Genomic DNA, 17,480 nt, shown 5'->3' with positions numbered 1-17,480 from the left:
TGAATTACATACTTGGCATAATTTAATCCTACATTCTTGACACCAAAACAAAGCCAGTCCAAAATTTTAACCAGTCAAAGATCTGACAAAGCAGTCGCCAAGTACTTGCGACATAGGAGGTAAAGGTTCATAGTTTCTGTTTTTCCAACATTTTCATCAATCAGCAACTGAAGTGTTGCTAGTTGCTGTTCATTCAAAGGACTCTCAAATTCAGGGACCACAATCACACCGTCCACAATCTCTCCATATTCAGCAGCAACATCCCAGTCAAGGTTCGGCTCTTGAACATCCTGTAAGTTGAACATAACAGATTGAAATAACATTCATTTGTCATCATTCCACACTTAAGAGCACATAATGTAATCAGGTCTTCTTGAAAATCTTTAGCCCATAAAAACAACCTATGGGATTTGAATAACTTCTCAATGCAGTGTTATGAACAGGGTTGAAGATAATCACCTCAATATTCTCTGGCAGATTGACAGGATGAAGTGTCATTCCTAAATGCCAAAGCTGCTCAGGGGTTCGATTCCCTTCTGTTTGGAGTGGGTGATTGTTCCAACCTTGCACAAAGGCTTCTAGGTCTGCCTTCAGCTTGGGTAGGAATGTCATGTGGACAGCAAAAAGATCTTCTGTAAAAGACAGTTACAAAGAGGTTACTGCAGTAAGGTGAGCTTTGAAAACAATAGTATGCAAATAGTTTAATGCCTTCCATATGGTAGTTTCTTTCGCTGGTGTTTTTACATTAATTCTTTAAACTTCTGAAGTGTTGTCTAAGTTCTTTAGAGTAATAGCAAACCAATCTTTAATTTTCAAAGTGCTCCATATATATATATTTTTTTTTAAATAATCATATAGACATGGACCAATCTGAAGGGGGTCAATACTTACTGTCAGCCCCAAATAACATACCTCTGGAAGAAACATCAAGAAGGTGAGCATTCTCTAGGTCATGTAGTGTGTTGTAGTAGTATGAAGTCACACAGGCCCTGACATCCCTCCACAAACGTTCAATCCTATTTATATAAACAAACTCTTATTCTTTCAACATTTCAGTTGTGAGGTTGATAACTTCGGTAAATTGATAAAATGTAGGTGGAAGAAAACAACCAAATTGACATAATAACTTGATGAAAAGTATTTTACCTTTGATTGTGAACACTTTTTCCAGACATAAAGCTTCCTCGATCAGTTCCACGGACAGTGAACATGTATTGGGCTATTTGGACATTCTCCACTCCCTGATCCCCTCTAACTCTGTAGTGAACACACAGACCAAAAAATAAGATGTCTACATTCTGTCAAGGCCTGTCTGGGTTTCTACATTCATGGCCAAAAGTTATAGAACATATTTTGTGTTTCATACACTTTGAAAATTTCATGTTAATTGAGATTATTTTTCACATGGTTCTATGACAGTGTGGATCTGTTAAGAGTATGTCATAATTTCAAAGACATTTGTTGGCAAATGAATCAACGAAGTCGGAATGAATCAGCTTTGACAGTCTTGCCACTGTCAAAACATTTAGCCTTGACTAAATGGTCACACATTTACAAAATACCAATCACTTCAATAGGTGAAGTGATACCTCTGGGACTGAGTTGATTTGAAATCATTCAATTAGTAGTGGTGTACTTTTACTTCTTCATCCATCCATCCATCCTCTTCCGCTTATCCTATTAAGGGTCACAGGGGAGCTGGAGCCAATCCCAGCTGGCACAGGGAGAGAAGCAGGGTACACCCTGTACAGGTCGCCAGCCTGTCGCAGAGGTAACACAGAGACACAAACAACCTTTCACACTCACATTCACACCTATGAGCAATTTAGAGTGGCCAATTAACCTAACCCCAGTAAGTTAACGAGTAAACCCAAGCAGACACAGGGAGAACATGCAAACTCCACACAGCGAGAGAGAGAGGCCTTCTAGATGGTATTCTAACTGTGAGGCTGCAGTGCTAACCACCGCGCCACCGTGCTGCCCAGTTTTACTTCTACATTTATTAGACATGTATAAATATGTAGTCATACTTCTATGACTACATATCACAAGAACACACGTGATTGTGTTTATGAATATTATGCTTGAAACACTTTATATTCTAACAGGTAATTTATGGAACAGACAGAGACTAAGAGAGTCAGAAGTACAAAAACTGCTTGTCCAGCTGAACAATTGCTTTAGTTGTTCATATATTACTGAAATTATCCATCAAATTTATGTCTCAATATTGCAAATTGGAAATACTTACCTTGAGGGTATGCCGTGCCTCTCAGTTGCTTTTTTGAAGGCAGCCAATACTGTTGATGCATGATTATTTGTTGCAGCCTCCAAACACATCACCTGTTTTATGGAAAGAAATCTTTGATATTACTGTAAACGTAAACTTGATTTTTGTTTTAAATGATATATAATCCACTTTCAGAGAACACTATAGAATTGGCCAGATTCTGAAAAGCATCACTTTGATGAGCCTTCTTAATAAGGAGGCACATTAAAATAAATTCTCACCCTAACAGGAAATGTTAGGGTGAAAATTCAGAATAAAAACCAAAACAAAAGCTTTTCCTCCCACGTGAACACAATACATTTTACTGCAAAATCGTGTTGTCAAATGTTCTTATGCATTTACTGTTTTATTTGTCAAACATCTATAAGCAATTTTTGGTTTAGTAATTGTATATCCTGTATATGTGTATATCAAATTCACTACCACAGAATGACAACTCATGAAAGGACCTGGAAAAATGAAATCTTACCTTCCTGGAGTAGCCATCTACTGCACCGAAAAGTACAATGTTGTACCTGTTAATTTAAAATAAAAATGCACATATCAGTCTTTTATTTGTTAATTGCCATTGCAAAGTAATTACACTTGGAGCACTACCAGAGTTTGCATCATAACATTTTGTGAACAATATGCGCAGTTGTACTGACCTGATCAGCTTTTGGTTTGTGTCCACATACCAGAGTGACAGGGGCCCTCTGACAGAGTATGTTCTGCGCACAATGCAACCTAATCCAATCAGTCTGGAAAGAATTCCCAATGAGTCCACTCGATGCATTAATAACTCTTTTCCACTTCAAGTGGATCCCCATGGACTTAAGCCTCCCTTTGACAAGCCAATACCCCACAGTAGGGTTTAATCCCGGGATCCGGGATTCCCGGGAAATGCGATCAGAACAATTTCCCGTTTCCCGGGAAACGTTAGACGGGAAACCGGGAAAAAAGTCGCGCGCGTCGATTTGACTTTCAGAAAGAAAAGAAAGCTTCAGAATGTTAAATTTAAGGAAATATTGAGAGAAGGGTTCGTTTAATGCGAAAAGCATTACTCTTCATTTCAGGCACGTTCAGCCTCCGTTTAAGGCTTCAGCCTTCATCTCAAGCGTTTTAATAGAGGTATTACACAGTTGTACTTTTTTCCTCTTTAATTTGTTGAAATCGTAGGCAATGTGTTTACCCTAAGGTATTTTGTATTATATAATTTCATATTATTATATATTGTTATATTGCATTATATAGCCTATAAAATATGCCTGCCCTGAACAATAAAGAAATATCTGTTTAACTTCGAGTGTTTCTTTTCCTCGTTTGCAGCCGCTTACTAACAATCATGAATTAGGATACGGGCCTAATGGGTGAAGAAATGATCATGAAATAGATTGCTTTAACATATTTCGCTTTTAAAATGGAGTTGAGTAAAATGTATATTTTTTAGGCTATAATGATTGGCCAGTTTTTCAATAGACGATTCACAGCGATCCTACTTTAACCCTCAGACACCGTGTTATAAATTTGCTGTTGCCAGAATGGCAATGACCAAGTCGTAGTGCATTACTCAAGGCCCTGTGTTATGCCATATTATAGTGTAGTACGGTAGTTAACTTTTCAATGACTATTACAGCGTTCCACTGGTGGAGATATAGCACAACAGATGTCGCCACGACAGCGTGGCTGAGCCTTTATCAATGCTGTGGAGATGAACCGTATTGTTTTGTACCAGCAGTTGTAAAATAGCTTGGTATAATTCCATGTACAATGGAGGAATATTCGAATTATATTTGTTAAGGGAGTGTTGAGGAACGATACAACACCGCATAGCTCGAGCACTCGAATGTCGAGATGTAGGTTTTATTGCGTTAATCAAGCCGACGTTACCCCCTACTGGGCATAACAGGACATAGCTGGAAAGCTACCTCTACAATATCAGAATAGGTTAAGGCCGACACAGGCTACAGAAGGCCTAATTAAAATAAAAAAATAAATAAACTTTTTCCCGGGATTCCCGGGAAATGGCTCGTCATTTCCCGGGATTTGATTCATGTCATTTTCGGGAAAAATATTAAACCCTACCCCACAGTGGGCATTTCATTTTTTATCTGCTGCACAATTTCATCAATCTCCACATCCGTAGCATTGCTGTAGCTCTGTCTTGCAGACCAACCAAACTCCCAAACATCCTTCTACCAATGGTGCTGGCTGAAACTCCCAGTATTTTTGCAATGCAATCCATAAACTCCAACAATCTCTCTTCCTCTATATTGTACCTGGGACGCCCCATCTGTCTTGTTAACGTTTCAGGAGTCCTACTACTAACTTCATCATCTTCAATGCAGTCCATCACCAGTCTGAGGAACTCTCTTAAGGCCTGTATCATTTCAAGGTGAACAGTAACATGTCTTGACAGTGCTTCCCACAGATACAGTTCTTGGCGACATGTGAATTCAAGGAAGTCAAAGTCAAGTGGACTTCTTGAAAGAGCCAACTCTAACTTGGAGACAAGTCTGGAAATAACCTCATTTCGGAGAATGCCCTAATGACAAGAAAACATGATTAAAAAGGCATCTTAACATTGTACTGAAGACATATTTTTTATTGAAAAAAGGACACTTGCATAATGATTGAGACATGTCGAGAACATGCTTCTAATATTTTTACAGATGTGCCATAATTAAATTTCAGTAGTCAAATGTGAGTCATCAAAGCAAAAGCAGGCATTTAATTAGCTATCTTACTAGCATAAAACTGGTTCTAACACATGATTAGTTCATTTGTATTATTGGGTTTTTGCTGTCTTTGCAATATTTTCTGACATTTCAAAGTTATTAACTTGTGTAATTTGAAAAACATTGTTATCAGAAGGTCTGTTCATAGAACATGACCTAAAATGCACTTAATTAAATGACAGATGCAAAGCTATCGATTTAAAGACATGTCGCTGCAGTCATTAACAGACCACGTTGAGGACAACGAGCCCTTCCCTGATGATGACAGCGTGCGCAGCAATACTCAGCGAGACTCAAAGACTGTGGTTCATTACAGAGTGGATCTTCCCCCATATTTCCATGGTGATGGTAAGGATAAAGAAAGTTTTTTCGTTATGTAAAACCAGATTGGAGCTTGCTGTTAAAGCATGTGCAGATGGACAACAGTTAGATATCGCCACCATACTTCCCACACGTCTAAGTGGAGACGCACTGGCATACTGGCTTTCTTTATCACCGGATGTGCAGCGTGATTATGAGAAATGTGCAGCTAAGCTAAATGAAGTTTTTGGCAGGAAAGAATTCCTGTTACACTTCCAGACTTTTGGGAATGCTCGACAGCGCTTGCCTAAAGAACCTTTAGAGGTGTATGCTGCAGAAATTACAAGGCTGGTGCTAGAGGCATTCCCTGATTATGGTGAGCCAGCTATTGCAATGGAACGATTTAGAAGGTTTGTTGCTGGTTTGGATCCAGTGCTTCAAGCCAAATGTCATGAGCATGGTGGAGCTACATTGGAAAAAGCTTTGGAAGTTGCATGTAAATAGGAGCATGCACAGGAAGCTAGGAAAACTTTATAACTACCCTTCCAGATGACATGGTTCCCAAACTGGGGCCCCCAACCACAAATATGGTCACCCAGATGAACAAAGAGGTGAGCATGGCCGAGAACGGTATCGTCGCTCTCCATCTGTCTCTCCTGACTGTAGTCTTTTCTCAGCCACACCCAGCTATCACAGATCTATCAGATCACACAGTGGCTGTCCCTATCCTAGATACCCTTCTGACAAACGTGATAGACATTATTCACCTAGTCCCCCGCCTTCTCCACCTTACCGACGTGACTACCATTCCTCCCACAGTCAGGAACATTTCAAGCAGTACAGACCAGATAGACATTGCTCCCCTGATCACACCAATGCAAGGTGTCCACCCCATAATAACTCTCGCTGGCATCCTTCCCCTTATGATTCAGGTGGCCCCAAGAGTGACTCACACTCAACTCACTTTGTTAGAGAAAGACACCAACAACACAGGGAAGGAAGGCAGCACGTGAGCTTTCATAAAGACCCTTCCTACCAGGGAAAAGAGTGGTAGGAGATGCTGAGGGCCAAGTGTCTGCTGCTACCAATACTGAGGCCCCTCAACAGGTGCTGCAACCAGCTACTAAAACTCCCACACGCTATGTGATTGCAGTCATTGAGAACATTGCCACTAAAGTCTATTTAGACACAGGGTCAGACATATCACTCATTAGTGAAGATTTTAGAATGTCTATCCCCTCTCTGAGAACAAAAGTGATTCAACGCTCTGAACTTTCCCTAGGTCAGTAACTGGTGAATATTTGGACAATCTAGGCACACTTCCTATCACCATCAGATTAGGCAATGAGGTATTTAGTCACACAGCACAAGTGGTCAGAAATATCACACAGCCAGTGATCCTAGGCTGGGACTTTATGGTCTCTCATCACGCAGATTTGGACGTGAGAGAAAAGATTTTCAAAGTAGGGAATCGTGCTAGTGTTCCCCTCTTGTGCATTACTGAGACTGCTCCCCTGAGCTGCTGTGCTGTTACCTTGTCTCCAGTAGTAGTTCCTGCTATGTCACAGATGACTGTTTCAGCCAAGGTTCAGCCAACTATTGGTGTTTCTGATTTTGAAGCTGAATACACAGGTATCTTAGAGCCCGGTCCACCCAGTTTTCAAGGTCTTTAAGCAGCAAGTACGCTTGCACCTGTACAAGCAGGATTGACCTATGTCAGAGTAATGAATCCGACTAATGCGGACCTTCAAGTTCCATGTGACACTAGACTTGGTGATTTCCATCCACTTGGCGAAGACAGTGAGGATAACTATAGCATAGTAGAAGGTACAGTAGTCGCAGTTAACACCACAACAGAACCCTCTCCTCAGCAGTCATTACCAGATGTTGATCTCAGTCAGTCAGCACTTTCAGATGAACAAGGTCAGCAGCTAAAGGCTTTACTGTTGTCATATAGTGATGTTTTTAGCATTCACAACCAAGATTATGGACGCACAGACATAGTCAGACACAGTATCAGGACAGGTGATACTACACCCATTAAACAAAGGGCCTACAGGACATCACCTAACATCAGAGCAGAAATAGACAGGCAACTTCAGCAGCTCCTTTCACGTGATATCATTGAGGAAAGTTGTAGCCCCTGGTCTTCCCCTGTCGTTCTCGTGAGGAAAAAAGATGGCAGCTACAGATTCTGTATTGATTACAGGAAGCTAAATGCAGCCACCATTAAAGACTCCTACCCCCTGCCACGCCCGGCAGATGCTCTTGACAGCCTGTCAGGTGCTTGTTGGTTCAGCACAATGGACTTATCTAGTGGATATTGGCAGGTTGAGCTTGACCCACAGGATAAGGAGAAAACAGCATTCAACACTGGCAGTGCTCTCTACCAGGTCAAGGTCATGCCTATGGGTTTGACTAATGCCCCACCAACCTTCCAAAGACTGGTGGAGCTGGTGCTCCATGGCCTTCACAGGAAGGAATGCTTGATTTACTTAGATGACGTTCTTGTGTTCAGTCGCTCTTTTGCAGATCACCTACAGAGTCTTGGAGAAGTCTTCAGCCGATTTCGCTCAGCTGGTCTTAAGCTGAAGGCTAGAAAGTGCCAACTTGCTCGAACACAAGTAACTTTCCTTGGACATGTGATCTCCAGTCAAGGACTCCAACCTGATGCAAGGAACCTTGAAAAGGTTCGTGGATGGCCTACACCCAGGACAACTACGGAGGTGAGATCATTCATTGGACTATGTTCCTACTAGAGTAGATTTGTCAAAAACTTTTCAATCATTGCTGCTCCACTTCACACATTGACACACAAAGGAGCAATATTCAACTGGACTATTGAATGTGAGGATGCTTGTCAGTCACTGAAATATGCTCACACTAACCCACCAATTGTGGCACACCCCATCTTCACACAGCCTTTCTTACTGTACACGGATGCTTCACAGAATGGAATTGGCTCAGTGCTGGCACAAAGGCAGGACAATAAGGAGTGTGTTATTGCTTATGCAAGCCACACACTCACTCCCTCTGAAAAGAAATGGTCCACCTTTGACCGTGAACTTTGGGCAGTTGTTTGGTCTGTGAGACATTTCAAACACTTCCTCTCTGGTAGTTCTCCAGTTTGCATACCGTCCCAAGCGCTCCACTGATGATGCCATAGCAACAGCATTCCACCTCAGCCTGACTCAACTGGAGAACAGAAACAGCTGCGTGCGGATGCTATTCATTGACTTCAGCTCCGCATTCAACACTGTTATTCCACAAGACCTGGTAAACAAACTCAGTGCTATAGGCATCAGCACCCCGCTTTGCAACTGGCTAGCAAACTTTCTTACCAACAGACCACAGACAGTAAGAGTTGGCAAAAACTACTCACAGACCACCACCATGAACACTGGGGTCCCCCAGGGATGTGTGTTGAGTCCTCTGCTGTTCACACTGATGACTCATGACTGCTGTGCCAGACAAAACTCGAACCACATCATCAAGTTTGCAGATGACACAACAGTAGTGGGTCTCATCAGCAACGATGACGACTCAACCTAGAGAGAGGAGGTCCACCAACTCATCAACTGGTGTGGTATTAACAATCTACACCTCAATGTCAACAAAACAAAGGAAATAATTGTAGACTTCAGGAAAAATCACAAGCCACACACACCCCTCACTATCAATGGCAGTACTGTGGAATCAGTGAAAAGCACCAAGTTCCTGGGGGTGCAATTCACTGACATGGACAACCAACACCATCTCCCTTGTTAAGAAAGCATAACAATGCCTCCACTTCTTATGCAGGATGAGGAGAGCCATTCTCCCCCTTCAGCACTCACCACCTTCTACAGGGGTGCCATTGAGATCATCCTCACCAGCAGTCTCTCAGTCTGGTATGGTAGCTGCTCTGTTGCTGACCAGAAGGCCGTACAGAGGGTGGTGAGAACAGCAGAGAAGATAACCAGATCAGCCCAACCTTCCATCCAGGACCTATACTCATCCCGCTGCCAGAAAAGAGCCATCAACATCATCAAAGACCACACACACCCTTCACACGAGCTGTTTACCCTCCTACCATCTGGCAAGCACTACAGCAGTATGCGCTGTAGGACCACCAGACTCAGTAATAGCTTTTTCCCACAGGCCATTAGGCTGCTCAACTCACTCATGAAAACACGCATAAAATGACCAGCAAACTGTGTAAATGGCAGACTCAACGTCTGAAAAATACTCTTTTTATGCACATTAGATTAGATTCAACTCACTGTCATTGTGCGCACAAGGCACACAACAAAATAATCGTTCCAGATCACTCATCCAGAGACAAGCATCTGCGGTCATGCAGCCAGAGACTGGCGCTACCATTAGGCAATGTGGTTTAAGTGTCTTGCCGAAGGACACAACGCAGGGACAGGGGCTCGAACCTGCAACCTTCTGGCTGTAAGGCAAGCGCCTACCCACTGTGCCACTGCCACTTAATTTTTGTACAAGAACATAACAAGTTTACTAAAACTTATCTATCTTCATGCTGCTATTCTGCACTTTGCCATATTGCACACCTGTACTATTACCACTGCACTCGAGTAACATACCTCAACCTGACTACATTCTGGTACACTGTGTTAACCTAGAAACTGTATCCCCACTGCCTGTCTTGTGTGATCTGTTGATATTTATTTATTTACATTTTATGTTTTATAGTGTTTTATATTTAGTCTATGCTTTGGTTTTTATGCTTAGTTGTGTGTCATTTTTGTTTTTAATACTGCACATTTTGGGGTTTGGATAAACGAAATTTCAGTCTTCTGTGTAATGTACTATTACATGGTTTGATTGACAATAAAGTTCACTTTGACTTTGACTTTGACTAAGAGCTGGCTCTTTTTTCATCAGGAGGGGCTACAAACACAACAGCTCAGCAGTGTTAATTTTGTTGACAAACTATTTTCGTCATAATTTTTGTCAACGACCCTTTTTTCATGACGATAACTAAATTAAAACTACCTAAAAGGATAAAAATTATAACAAAATTAATTGACACTTTTGTCAACAAATGAAATGAGACGAAAATGCTTGGCAGGGGACGGAATCCAATCAGAACTTATTTAATTTCGTGACAGGGTGGGACAAGTTAGGAGAATATCCAATCAAACGCACAGTTGCGCACATTTGCTCTAAACCCGGGAAGGACAATCTAGCCTGTGATTTGTCGTTACTTCCGATAGAACTAAGTTATGTAAACAATGTCAGCAGGGAGAAAGAGAACAGCCGATGTATGGACACATTTGTCCTTTGATACCATGACAAACAAAACGATGTGTAAACCATGTGGTGCAACTATCTCAGGTAAAAACACGACAAATCTTAAACAACATCTGCAAAATAGTCACCCAGATCTCCATGGAAAGGTAAGCATTTTAATGTCATGCAGGGTAAAGTGGTTTTCCCAGTTTAGCGTTTGTGTTTAGAGAAAATCATCACACTGTGGTACGTTCCCTCCTGATGAGGGAACGTAGCCTCATTCGCAGTGGTGGAACAAGACCAGAGAACTGGAGAGCACACCACTAGAGATCATGGAGTGATCCCGCAGCCAGCCTCATCTCAGTTGGCAGAAATCATAGCTCTAACACGAGCCCTGGAGCTAGCAGAAGGAAAACGAGTGAATATACATACACCGACTCGGCCTACAGCCACGGAGCAGTCCACGTGGATGGACCACAGTGGCTAAGGAGGGACTTCCTCACAACTGGAAACACACCAATAAAACAGAGGGAGCACCTAGAAAAATTGGTGCATGCTGTGAGCCTGCCCACAGTGGTGGCAGTAATGAAATGCAAAGGACACCAGAAGCTAAGTTCAAGGATTACAGCTGGAAATGACGCAGCGCACACAGCAGCAAAAGAGGCTGGAGGCTATGTGGCCAGACGTATGGTATTACAGCCCATGGGGGAGCTCCCATCACTAACAGAGGATGATTTAAAACTGATTCAAAAGGAGGCTGGCCCCTACGAGCACAGTGAATGGAAAAGAAAGGGGGCAAGTGAAAAAGATGGACTCTGGAGGTCACATGATGGAAGAATAGTGGCGCCAAGCAAGCTATGCCACCTTCTATTGAAAGCAAGCACATGGACCAGCTCATGAAGGGAAGAAGAGAACACAGTACAACATGGAAAAATGTTGGTGGCATCCACACATGACTGCATTGGTGGATAACTACGTGACTGACTGTGACATTTGCAATGAATACAATCCAAGACAGCCCTACAAATGCCCAATGGGAGCCTTTCCTGTTCCTGAAGCACCATTCCAGGAAATCACCATTGACTTTACTGATATGGGGGCAGACAACATAACAGGAGGATATCGGTACCTGCTTGTGATGGTGGATCATTTCACAAAGTGGGTGGACGCAATCCCGAGCAGGAATGAATCAGCCAAAACAGTGGTTAAGTGGCTGAAGAATGAACTCATACCCAGATATGGGGTTCCCAGATGCATCAGGTCAGATAACGGGACCCACTTCAACAATAAACTGCTGGCTGAAGTGGAGAGAGCACTGGGAATCACCCACAAGTTTGGGTCAGTCTATCATCCAGCATCACAAGGCCTGGTGGAAAGGGTGAACCAAACCTTGAAGAGAAAAATAGCAAAAATGTGCTGGGGTACGAAACTCACCTGGGTAGATGCGCTCCACATTGCACTCATGTCAATGAGATCTGCACCCAACACAAAAACTCACTTAACACCACATGAATTACTAACAGGAAGACCTATGCCGGGGCCTCCAAGAGAGGGAGGTCACATGCCCTCCTTGGATGTCTGGCAGGTAAACTATGATGACTACATGCCTGCACTGACTAACTTGACTGCAGTTCTCTCAAAACAGGTGAAGCAGTCAGAACCAGACCGGACAGTTTGAAGTCAGAGACGTGACCTCACACGCAGTCCAGGTAAAAGGGAAGGCAGGGGTGCTTTGGCACCACCTAACACTTTGTGTACCCACTTCACCGCCCTCTCGCTCATTGAGAGAGGTTAGAGACGATTTGGCAGAAACAGGGGAAGGCTCTAAACAGGCAGGTAATTTAGCTTAAATTTTCCAGCCTACCCAAATTACTGGAGGCCCTGCACGACTTCCAGAACTAAACATGTGGCATTCATATTGGAGTGCCTCAGGGGGGTGGGGTGGAGTTTTGTTAACCATATCACTGGTGGTAGTTGTAAAATCTCAGCTAATACAACTACAGTTTGTTGAGGGTCAGGATGGTGTAACGTCTGGGTTGCGTTCGGTGGTGAAGAGGAGGCGGCGGGCGTACTTATTCAATTCAATTCAATTCAATTTTATTTATATAGCGCCAAATCACAACAAACTGTCGCCTCAAGGCGCTTTGTATTGTGGGTAAAGACCCTACAATAATACAGAGAAAACCCAACCGTCAAAACGACCCCCTATGAGCAAGCACTTGGCGACAGTGGAAAGGAAAAACTCCCTTTTAACAGGAAGAAACCTCCAGCAGAACCAGGCTCAGGGAGGGGCAGTCATCTGCTGCGACCGGTTGGGCTGAGGGGAGAGAAAGACATGCTGTGGAAGAGAGCCAGAGATTAATATCAATTAATGATTAAATGCAGAGTGGAGTATAAACAAAGTAAATAAGGTGAATGAGAAACAGTGCATTATGTGAACCCCCCAGCAGACTAGGCCTATAGCAGCATAACTATGGGATGGTTCAGGGTCACCTGATCCAGCCTTAACTATAAGCTTTATCATAAAGGAAAGTTTTAAGCCTAATCTTAAAAATAGAGAGGGTGTCTGTCTCCCGAATCCAAGCTGGAAGCTGGTTCCACAGAAGAGGCGCCTGAAAGCTGAAGGCTCTGCCTCCCATTCTACTCTTAAGTATCCTAGGAACCACAAGTAAGCCAGCAGTCTGAGAGCGATGTGCTCTGTTGGGGTGATATGGTACTATGAGGTCTTTGAGATAAGATGGTGCCTGATTATTCAAGACCTTGTATGTGAGGAGAAGAATTTAAAATTCTATTCTAGATTTAACAGGGAGCCAATGAAGAGAAGCCAATATGGGAGAAATATGCTCTCTCTTTCTAGTCCCTGTCAGTACTCTAGCTGCAGCATTTTGGATCAGCTGAAGGCTTTTCAGGAAGCTTTTAGGACAGCCTGATAATAATGAATTACAATAATCCAGCCTAGAAGTAATAAATGCATGAATGAGCTTTTCAGCATCACTCTGAGAAAGGATGTTTCTAATTTTAGAAATATTGCGCAAATGCAAAAAAGCGGTCCTAGATATTTGTTTAATATGTGCATTGAAGGACATATCCTGGTCAAAAATGACTCCAAGATTTCTCACAGTGTTACTGGAGGCCAAAGTAATGCCATCCAGAGTAAGTATCTGGTTAGACACCATGTTTCTAAGATTTGTGGGGCCAAGTACAAGAATTTCAGTTTTATCTGAATTTAGAAGCAGGAAATTAGAGGTCATCCAGGCCTTAATATCTTTAAGACATTCCTGCAGTTTAACTAATTGATGTGTGTCATCTGGCTTCATGGATAGATAAAGCTGAGTATCATCTGCATAACAATGAAAATTGATGCAGTGCTTTCTAATAATACTGCCTAAGGGAAGCATGTATAATGTAAATAAAATTGGTCCTAGCACAGAACCCTGTGGAACTCCATAATTAACCTTAGTGTGTGAAGAAGACTCCCCATTTACATGAACAAATTGGAGTCTATGAGATAAATATGATTCAAACCACTGCAGTGCAGTACCTTTAATACCTATAGCAAGCTCTAATCTCTGTAATAAAATGTTATGGTCAACAGTATCAAAAGCTGCACTGAGGTCCAACAGGACAAGAACAGAGATGAGTCCACTGTCAGAGGCTCTAAGAAGATCATTTGTAACCTTCACTAATGCTGTTTCTGTACTGTGATGAATTCTGAAACCTGACTGAAACTCTTCAAATAAACCGTTCCTCTGCAGATGATCAGTTAGCTGTTTTACAACTACTCTTTCAAGAATCTTTGAGAGAAAAGGAAGGTTGGAGATTGGCCTATAATTAGCTAAGACAGCTGGGTCAAGTGATGGCTTTTTAAGCAGAGGTTTAATTACAGCCACCTTGAAGGTCTGTGGTACATAGCCAACTAATAAAGACTGATTGATCATTTTAAGATTGAAGCATCAATAATTGGAAAGACTTCTTTGAACAGTCTAGTAGGAATGGGATCTAACAAACATGTTGCTGGTTTGGAGGAAGTAACTATTGAAGTTAACTCTGAAAGATCAACTGGAGTGAAAGAGTCTAAACAAATACCAGCAGTGCTGAAAGCAGCCGAACATGAAGAATAATCTTTGAGATGGTTATGAATAATTTTTTCTCTAATGTCTAAAATTTTATTTGTAAAGAAATCCATGAAGTCACTGCTAGTTAACGTGAAAGGAATACTCGGCTCTACAGAGCTCTGACTCTTTGTCAGCCTGGCTACAGTGCTGAAAAGAAACCTGGGGTTGTTCTTATTTTCTTCAATTAATGATGAATAGTAAGATGTCCTAGCTTTACGGAGGGCTTTTTTATAGAGCAACAAACTCTTTTTCCAGGCTAAATGAGCATCTTCTAATATAGTGAGACGCCATTCCCTCTCCAGCTTTCGGGTTATCTGCTTTAAGCTGTGCGTTTGTGAATTATACCACGGAGTCAGGCACTTCTGATTTGAAGCTTTCCTTTTCAGAGGAGCCACAGTATCCAAAGTTATATGCAGTGAGGATGTAAAACTATTGACGAGATAATCGACCTCACTGGGAGCAGAGTTTAGGTAGCTGCTCTGCACTGTGTTGGCACATGGCACTGAAGAGCATAACAATGAAGGAATTAGATCCTTAAACTTAGTTACAGCACTTTCAGAAAGACTTCTACTGTAATTAAACTTATTCCCCACTGCTGTGTAATCCATTAAAGTAAATGTAAATGTTACTAAGAAATGATCAGACAGGAGGGGGCTTTCAGGGAATACTGTTAAGTCTTCAGTTTCTATGCCATATGTTAGGACAAGATCCAGAGTATGATTAAAGTGGTGGGTGGGCTCCTTTACATTTTGAGAGAAGCCAATTGAATCTAACAATAGATTAAATGCAGTGTTGAGGCTGTCATTCTCAGCATCTACATGGATGTTAAAATCACCCACTATAATTATTTTATCTGATATGAGCACTAAATCAGATACAAAGTCTGAGAAATCAGACAGAAACTCTGAGTAAGGACCAGGTGGACGATAGATAATAACAAATAAAACAGGTTTTTGATTTTCCCAATTAGGAAGCCAAAAGCGCACAACCACATTTACTGGGAATTCCACAGTGTTGTCCTTTAATAAATGTATTCCTCACCAACCTTATAAAGCCCGGTTGAACGGCTGCTACATTACCACACATGAAAACGAGCAGTGTTCATACAACCTGTGATGATACAAAGAATAAGGAAAGAAAATTAGAGGTTCGCCTCAAGCCAAATGTCCGTCTGCAAACGTGTCTCCCGCGCTCTCTACAGAGGAGCAGTGGGCGCACCCTGGTGACATCATTAACGAAAAACTTAGGCTTTCGTTAAGAGACACCACAATTATGACTGTTACAATGGGACTGCCTTATTTGATCTGTGTACAATCATACCTTGTGGGACTTATCCAAAGGGTTACCAGACGACCCCTAAGTATTTGTGTAAATACAGCAAGGGCGTGGGTTGTGTAAAATGAGAGTACGTGTTGGCTAATACACAGGGGGAGGATTGGGGTTATCGGAATATGAAGAGGTACATGGCTGTGGGTTATAACCAAGACCCAGGGCCTTTGGTTGACAGGATCTCAATGTTTAATGGTGTCAATCCCTCACGCTGTGAGCCCAATAGTTGCAATCCGATCTACATCATCATAAAAACAGCACAACTAACTGATGCAGGGTTGTATGAATTAGGGGTGTGGGTCACAAACTATGACCCAACGGGGATATTAGAAATAAAAATAGCATGTAAGTCACAATCAGCTGTACCATTAAACACAAGTGCACTTGAGGGTGACTTGATCCAAAAATCAAAAATTGGCACACCAGCAGTCACTTATCTCATGAATGTAACTTATGAGAGCAAGTTGGCCATAGAAACCGGGTATGATGATAGAAACATTTGGTTGAAGTGGGTGAAATATACTGCTGAGACCACAGCCAAGTCGGATTGTGTGGCGTGTGCTAAGGCACGGCCCACATTGGGTACAGCGCCTTATCGTTTAAGCCTGAGAAATGATCCAGAGGGCCTGCTTTGCACCGTCAAACTGTTTAAACAGACCAATGCTCCAAAACCCGGTACCTGTAACACTGAATTATTTGTATCCAAAAGTGAAACGTGCTAACATTCCACCTTCTGTTGTAGTGTATGCAGGAAATTACACCTGTTTTTCTAGGAATGGAACGGGGACTCAAGTGGGGATTCTGCCAGGCCATTACTGTGAGTATGTAATCAATCTTAAGCAAAATACACTGCACGAAAAGAAACATATTCGTCCCCGTATACTGACGCGGGCGCCGCTAGTAAACGACAGCTTTCGTCAGCATACGGGGATGCGCATTTTCGTTCGCCTGAGACGGATATGGTCGTTTACGTACCACCAGAAGCAGCGGGGGGTAGAGATACGGGGGAGCCGGCAGGCGTTGACTACTTTACATATGAATAGCAGCGCTGCAAGCCGAAGCAGTGGCAACAGACCCACGTGGCTTCTCTGTCATTGGATGAAAAAAATGCCATCACAATTCAGCACTCACATGTGATTGGCTGGTAGATCTGTCCCCAATTGGCCTTTATAAAGACAGGCCTGGGTAAGCCCCTCCCAAATAAATAATAACCCAGTAATAAAAATTATTTTTAATTATTATTTCTGTGATTATACCTTGTATGTTATGTTGTATTCATGCCATGCTAATAACCTCAATTAAAGGAATTCAATTAAGCGAAACAAATTGTGAGGCACAAGTTTGAATTTCTTTTTTTTTTTTTATTTACAAAGCAATATGCACATACACACATCATATAATCCATATATATATATATATAATATATATATATATATATATATATATATATATATATATATATATATATATATATATATATATATATATATA

The 17,480-nt window shown here is 42.0% G+C and overlaps 1 long non-coding RNA gene across 1 annotated transcript; it reads right to left on the bottom strand.

Moving 5' to 3' along the window:
- Positions 1–2,295: 2,295 nt before the first annotated feature.
- LOC115778012 (uncharacterized) lies at positions 2,296–16,990 on the bottom strand. Its single transcript, XR_004019740.1, has 4 exons — positions 16,965–16,990; positions 2,938–3,030; positions 2,760–2,805; positions 2,296–2,343 (listed from the first exon to the last, which is right to left on the bottom strand). It is a non-coding gene; the product is annotated as an uncharacterized LOC115778012 (long non-coding RNA).
- Between the last annotated feature and the right edge of the window lie 490 nt (positions 16,991–17,480).

Source organism: Archocentrus centrarchus, unplaced genomic scaffold (genome assembly GCF_007364275.1).
Source record: "Archocentrus centrarchus isolate MPI-CPG fArcCen1 unplaced genomic scaffold, fArcCen1 scaffold_94_ctg1, whole genome shotgun sequence".
NCBI classification, from domain to species: domain Eukaryota; kingdom Metazoa; phylum Chordata; class Actinopteri; order Cichliformes; family Cichlidae; genus Archocentrus; species Archocentrus centrarchus.
Note: the sequence above shows the minus strand (reverse complement) of the source record. Positions and strands in the feature narration are given on the sequence as shown.